Below are 8,059 nucleotides of genomic sequence, written 5' to 3'. Positions count from 1 at the left end.
ACCTGTCTATTGACTCATATCTAATAAAATTAAGTTCTGTGATAAATTTCATATTATCCTTCTAGAGCGTTGTAATTTAAGTGTATTTGTATGTTAAACATACAAAAAAAATACAAATATAATATATGCAATGATGTAAAGTTTATAATATGAATAAGATCTTATAAGATAACTTTTGTGTGCCATTATTGAAAACTCAAAACGAACCTATATCCCACTAAAAAGGTTGATATATTTTATCACATAGAACTGATCTCGTAACATAAATTATTTATTTTTATCGCAATCATTACGAACGCCATAACTTTAAATGTTATTTTCGTCTCGCTCACCGAAGACCAACTTCTTTTCAAAGATAGTTTCGTTCTCCACCCAACCGCTCAAACTTCCGTTTAGTAGCTACAGAAAAACAGATCATGCCAGTGATTTATTACATAAATATTGTACAAAATTTGTCGTAAAGCACGCTTTATGGCCAACTGCCTCTATTCGAAATTTCCCTTGTATTATATTTCAATCCTGATTAAATTATGGCCACCATAAACAAAGTTAAAGGGAATTTCTGACATGGCTGTAAGCAATTATGGCCATTAATGAGTGATATACTGTGAACATTTTGTCTGATAACGGTAAAATTGGTTTCAATATCAATTTCGAATTAATATTTAACCAACTTGAACCAGAGACAATCGCGGATTGGTGAAAAAATATTGATGACATCGTAAAACCTGTAACGACTTTTGCATTTCATTCTGTACATATTTTATTAAAAAACTTTAGCCATCTTGTCAGTGCGGTGAGCGTTATAAGTTCGATAGACGATCTTAAATCTTGCTATATTAAAATATTTTCAAGCTCGGAGTTTACTTAAGAAACCGCCGAATCGGCTCCAGTAAAAGACATAAAAAGTGTCAAAATTAAAAATGAGAAAATATGGAATCCCGATGTTGATTCATTAAATACGGACGAAGAGAAAACTTTTAAGTAATGTCGTTTGAGACTCAAGCGTAAACTTGAAGAATACCATCATCTTAATAAGATAGACGCGAAACTTGATATGGATACTGCATCTGTTAAAGCTATAGATATAATCGTACGTGTGTAAACTTCCTCTAAACTCTACTCTAAAGACAATTTAGTCAAGACTTGTTACGAATATGGCAATAGGAAAACTCGTGACAAAGTAAATTTTATTAAGCAAGTAGATTCAGAATTTCAGACCCTTATTTGTGCTTACTGTTGAAATTTATCTCGCAAATTATCCTTATTGACAATAATCTCTTTAAAATTCCGTTATAAATAGACTCTCCAATTTTCCTTTACCAATATTTTGCAAATAAATTAAAAAAGGAACTAAATCAAAATGCGTGCTAGTGAATAACATATGGTTGGTAAGTGTATGATTACATATGGACATTGTTAACTTCTACTACCAACCGCGTAAAACCAATTGTTCAGTTGCTTTTACAAGTCCCTAAATTAACAATAGAAGACACTCGAGACCAATATAACAAAATGAAACGTAACTTCAAGTGCTATTGTCAACGTGTCACAATTGTTTGACAGTGGGATGTTAAAATCGCTCAGTATTTCTACGAAGATAAAAAACCATTTTACTACGGGATGCGTGCTACTGCTGCTAGAGAGCTATTTGACGCATTCTGTTGGGTTTTATGGAGTGGCCCTTTTCATTAAACCCCACGGTAATGAGAACGTGTTAATAGAAACTTCCTTTTGGTTTCTTGTTTATGTTAAATACTGGAGTTTTATTACTTCTTTTTAATTCTTTTACAGTTACATCGTTTGTATTGTATGTTTTTATAATAGTTAATTGTTTTTTTCCGAGCTCTATACATTTGATAGTGTGTCTAAACTTGTAAAATACACTTCATTAAAGTTTAGCTAATTGTTGTCAATTTCTTTATATATATAATTATTGTATGTAACCCAAAATTTTTCCATGTTTCAACCACATTTGTAGAATAATATACGTATAAGGTTTTATTATACTTCATTATATAGTATAAAAAAGTAGCTGTCGCTGTCTGTCCCTATTTATGCTTAAATCTTTAAAACTACGCAACGAATTTTACGCGATTTTTTTTAATAGATAGAGTGATTCAAGAGATAGGTATATATATATAATATAAAACATGTACATCCGTGCGAAGACGGAGTATCTAGATAATCTAACAAAGAGGAGTCAGGCTATTTAACTTAGAAACCAATATTCTAAGCAGTTTCTCAATTGATATCTTACCCATAATACAGCAAGGACCTAATTGAAAATTATGAAAAAAATTAAGAGTTATGTTTGTTTTATATAACTGTAAAGTCACCTTAGGTGATCACGACTTGCCTGATAGTAAGTAAATGGCAAACGCCGCCTGTAAACATGGCACCTCGGACATCTCTTCATCATCTGACGTTCATGGTAAGTACTACCCCTTAGGCGGTACTATTTTGAACTGAGGTTCATATTTATAAGTTATATCCTAATCTTAAAAGTAAAGTACATGTTAGTAAGTAAGGTTTGATGAGTGAAGTATAGTGGTGTGCATTAAATACATAACATAGAGGTACAGATAATAACAAAGCCCAGGAAATTTATACATATAAATAAAATAAAATTGTCTGTTTGTAATTCCAAAATAATAGCTTTTCACTAACTGCATTTGAAAGTATATACAGTACTCACATTAAAAACACAACAAAAAAATAATAAAAATATCTATATCATTTTCTGATAGTTCTTGCTAATCTCTGAAACGGCTGGATCGTTTTTGATGAGACTTTGACTCTCTGAGAGTAATATTATAAGATATAACGTTGGCCACTTTTATTTTTGGAATTATATTTATTTGAATTTTAATAGCAAGTATACTTAATAAAACAATAAACTGCCAATCAAATAAAGCATTTATTACCTTAATTAAAATTCTCACGGATCAGGCAATCCCCATCCACAAGTAATGCGTTCAAGGGTACCCCGCGGGTAATTAAAGAAATTATTTTCAACTCAACTTTTAGTTTCGAACTGTACTGCGAATGTATATTTACTTCCAGTTCGAAACTAAGAATCGTATTACGACTTCGGCGACTTTATAGTACTATTCAATTCAATAATATTAGATATAAACAAAGTTTGTGAGTATGGATGTTTGTTACCTTTTCACGCAAAAACTACGGAACGGATTTTGATAAAACTTATAGCTTATGCATCAGAATAACATATATTTATTGAACTTTATATATTGATATTTAACACGAGTGAACCGCGGGCACAACTAGTATATCATAAAGTTTATATTTAATTTATCATAAGCTAACTCCAGAACCTTCATAACTGATACTCGAGGTGATGCTTGAAAACAGTATTTTGTATACTTTATTTATGTTCAACAATAAAAGTATAATTTGGTGAAATAAAGTATAATATTGTTTAAATCTGTATAATTGGCAACCCTAACTATGTATCGTGTTTTTTCGGTCAATCTAATGACGGTAGTTGGACTGCCTGCATACGACATTGACATTCAGTGTCAGTCCAGTCAGCTCGTGTTCAGCAAGGCTAGTGCATCGTAGTCGAAACGTCGAGAGAGGTAAATACCTTCATTAACAATAAAATTATTCGTGTTAAATCCTGTTTAACTATATTAATAATGTTTCCCATTTACTACTACTAATGCAATATCAATAAGTATTGTTTTTGTTTTTCTAAAGAATATTGCAAAATACAAATAGGTTCTTACCAATAAGGTCTTAATCAACTCGCCGGGTAAGTTTTATGCAAATCCAACGCAGTAATTGCACCATAAGTCTAATGCTTATTCATTACCGGATCCCGGTGATATTTCACTCTGAATTTATCTGCTTACCGCGTTCTGCTTGCTTTTAACAGTACATGCTTATCTGTTACATAGCAAAACACTACAAATATTTAAACTAGTACAGATACCCTAATTAAGTGGTTGATATTTGAAATAATTGACAAGCACTACGCCTGGATCGGTAAATAAAATGATAGTGGATATATCTTGTGCAAGTATTGAATTGATTGCTTTAATTAATGTAGTGGACTTTGAGGTGATACTGTTTCTTTATTTTATTTTGTACTTAAGAACTACAATTCAATGTCAATTTAGATACGATACCAGGGTATAATGGACTCAAAGTATGCCGTTTATAAAGGTAACTAATACCTTTGTAAATTAGGTAAAGAATAGGCCTACAATAATCTGGCTTATATTCCAAAAACAAGTGGAGAGTAGGTATTACTTAAATTGGTGCAAAGTATCGCAGTCTCTTTCTTTGATATTTAGGTGCCATTTCTTTTATTTTATGTTGTACTTAAGTAACTATAATTCAAAGCCAATTTAGATACGATGTAAGGATGTAATGAACACAAAGTTTTACATTTATAAAAGTAACCAACCTTGTAAGTTAGGTACATAATAGGCCTATAAAACTCTGACAATCCAAAACCAAGCTGTGAGAATTACTCAAGTCGGTGCAGAGGTATCGTAGTCTCATTCTTTGATCTTTAGGTGCCATCTTTTATTTTATGTTGTATCTACTTGTGTTACTATATTTGAGTGTTAATATATTCTTAATATAATAATACAGTAAATGGCATATTTTCGATTCGTGAAAATCTTACAATGTTTTAGGTAAATATTACAATGATTGCTACAAATTTTATTAACATTAATTTAACTTAAATACTTGGTTTTTTTTCGATCAAAATTTAAAAGAAATGTCTCAAAAATTTTGGAGAAACATGCTTTGCAATACTCAAAAGTCTTCTGTTTCTAAACAGATTATGAAATAGAAATATAGGTATATAAAATTAACTACTTCGAATCTATACCGTAAAACGCCATGAAAACTCGATAGTGACGTAATGTTTGTTTTATTGATACACTAAAAGGTTTTTTTTATATCCCGACACCTACGTATTACTGTTTTCAGATGTATAAAGAGATAAGGTTTATTAGAATGAATATTAGAAAATTTAAGAATTAAAACAGCGTATTGAGTGGATAGATTCATTTCAACGGTTGAGTTAAGTTTTATGATAGAATTAACCTTATAACTTATAGGTTACCAATCTCTTTACGTTCACAACAATCACACGACGCAATATATTTGCTAGAAATATATTAATGAAATGTTATTCTTATTTTCTTTCTTTCTATTCTTATTGAAAAATTGTGTCACGTTATTTTGTGAATTGCATTAAAGTGAAAATATTAAAAACAGAATTTGATACTTCCATCAATCTCTCCTTTTGTGGACAAATTTAACTTATCATATAAAAATAAATAAAATTTGTTAATCAAAATCAAGTATAACAAACAATAGCACTCAATTTTAAGATAAAACAAAAAACACCAAGTGTTTCAGAACGGTTCAAAATAGAATTGTATTAACCCTTTCCTTATCTGCTAAACCTTTCGAAGCGATTTAATTTAATGGATTTATAGTAAAGTTCCAATCGGTATGATCGGAAATTGTCTTATTTTCGACAAACTTTTCAATTCGACGGTATTTTTGTGACGATTGTTTATTTATGCATTACCAGCTGATAGTCGATATTTCGTTTATTTTTTTTTTTTACTGTAAGTTGACCTATATTCGTACTTGTAATGCATCTGTTATTTTTAAATTCAGTGTGTGTCAAAAAATTTGACGGTATTTTTTATGACGATTGTTTATTTATTATTATTTACAAGCTGATAGTCGATAACTTATGTCTTTTTTATTACAGAAAGGTGACCTATATTCATACTTGTAATAGCATCTATTATTTTTAAATTCATTAAAATCTGTTTAGTTTTTTAGCCGTGGAAAAGTTAGTTAGACAGTCCCACTTTGTAATATTGACATGTATTATGTTACTAATGTTATAAATGCGAGTGTTTGTAAGTATGGATGGATAGATTGATGTTTGTTACTCTTTCACGTAAAAAATACTGAACTGGTTTTGATGAAACTTTACAGTGATATAGCTTATACATCAAAGTAACACATAGGCTATAATTTAAAAAGATATTATGAAAATTGGGCGAAATGTAATGATAAATGTTAAGTAAGTGTTATGTAGATAAACTTGCGCGGGTCAACTAGTTACTAAATACTTGTCAAGGTATAAATAATTAATATTTTATTTGTTCCTATTTCATACTTAAAAATAGGAACAACAAACCTAATTTGGAGTCTAATCTCAGTATTAGTTTAAAACCAATTTTATGTACATTTTTTTATGGCGTGGGGATAGATTGTATCGCGAGGACAGACATATAGAATCTTTTGTAATAAGAAAGCAGATGAAGTTCGTCATCATTACATAGTATAAAACAAAGTCGCTATCGCTGTCTGTCCGTCCCTATGTACGCTTAAATTAAAACTACGCAACGGATTTTGAAGCTGTTTCAAGAGTGATTCAAGAGGAAGGTTTATATGTATAATACATGTTCACCCGTGCGAAGCCGGGGCGAGTAGCTATTTATCTATAAATAAGAATAGAATAGAAAATTCTTTATTAAAATAAACTTAAATTTAAACTCTTTTGAATTAACCTACTAATTTTTTTTGTCTACTTTTTGGGATAAGACAGCTTCCAAAATCAGTGCATTTTCAAGTTGTTGCCTATTGAGAAATAGGAACAGCAAATCTACTTTGTATAATCTATACTTGGTATAAATTTAAAACCATTTTGTATACTATTTTTTTGTGGCGTGAAGATAAGAGCAAATCTGTATCTGTAAATAAAAGCAGACGAAATTATGTGAAACAGCTAGTGGAGTAAAGTAATAAAATGAATTCAGTAAACGGTCAAACCTCTCTATTTGGTATAATAGAATAAGATTCCAGTAAAAATACAATCAGAAGTCTAAGTACGGTTACATTTGCTCTCTTATTTATTCCAACGGTCCAATATCAAATATACACAATGACAGAAACGTATCCAAGTGTCGATGAAGTTGTCTGAATCAAATATATACTACATATATATATATATATATATATATATATATGTATGTGTCGATAAAATTGTCTCAAGTGTCAACGTTTTGTTAGTTGTATCTTTATTATTTTTTTTTATAATTTTTATTAAGTTCAATAAAATATATTATGGAAATAAACATGAACATACACATAGAAAACAATTCTTATGGTGTGGAAAAATCTTTAAAAGACCGTTCCCCCGTGAAAGGAGTGACCAGAAGGTGTCTGGGATTCTTAACCACTAAAAAGCACCTACAAACACCATTGTCGGAGTTGCGAGGTCGCGTTAGGAGAACTACCGCGACACCGCCGGCAAATCTAGTATCTATTTCAAATCCTTTGTTTTTGATTGCTTTAAATTATAACATCACTAGCTACTCGCCCCGGCTTCGCACGGGTATTCATGTATTATATATATAAACCTTCCTCTTGAATCACTCTATCTATTAAAAATTACCGCTTCAATATCCGTTGCGTAGTTTAAAAGATTTAAGCATACATAGGGATAGACAGCAGCAGCCACTTTATTTTGTACTATGTAATGATTTGTTATTTTTATTATTGTAATAAACATTAAATAAATAGCTTTTTTAAGTTACTTCTAGGATATTTCTCTACCTAAATTGATTAAATAGAAATAAACATTATTCAAATAAACGTAATATGAGCACTTTTGAATAGTTATATATTTTTTTTACAAAAAGAACGATAGAAATTTTGCTTTGTTGCTCTTGAATTTTATATTTTATTTTTGATACCTTTTATTGCCTATATATGTTGATACTTTGAAGATCACATGTACATTATATACTAATAAACATTATTTGTAATTCAAAATACTCGAATAATATATTTTTTACATTTTAAAAAGTAAGTATTGAAGTGTTTTTCTTAATATCAACAAGTGTTATTTTTGCTTAACTATATATTATTAAAAATATCTATAATGATTTATTGTTTTAAATTCTTGCATAATATTTCTAAGAAAACTCCACGAGGCAATTATAGATAATAGAATCCATAATTAACATAAACAAAAAATCAACAG

Source organism: Achroia grisella, unplaced genomic scaffold, assembly GCF_030625045.1.
Source record: "Achroia grisella isolate CSIRO2021 unplaced genomic scaffold, CSIRO_AGI_Agris_v1 utg1086, whole genome shotgun sequence".
Classification (NCBI taxonomy): Eukaryota; Metazoa; Arthropoda; class Insecta; order Lepidoptera; family Pyralidae; genus Achroia; species Achroia grisella.
This window is presented reverse-complemented; position numbering follows the sequence as displayed.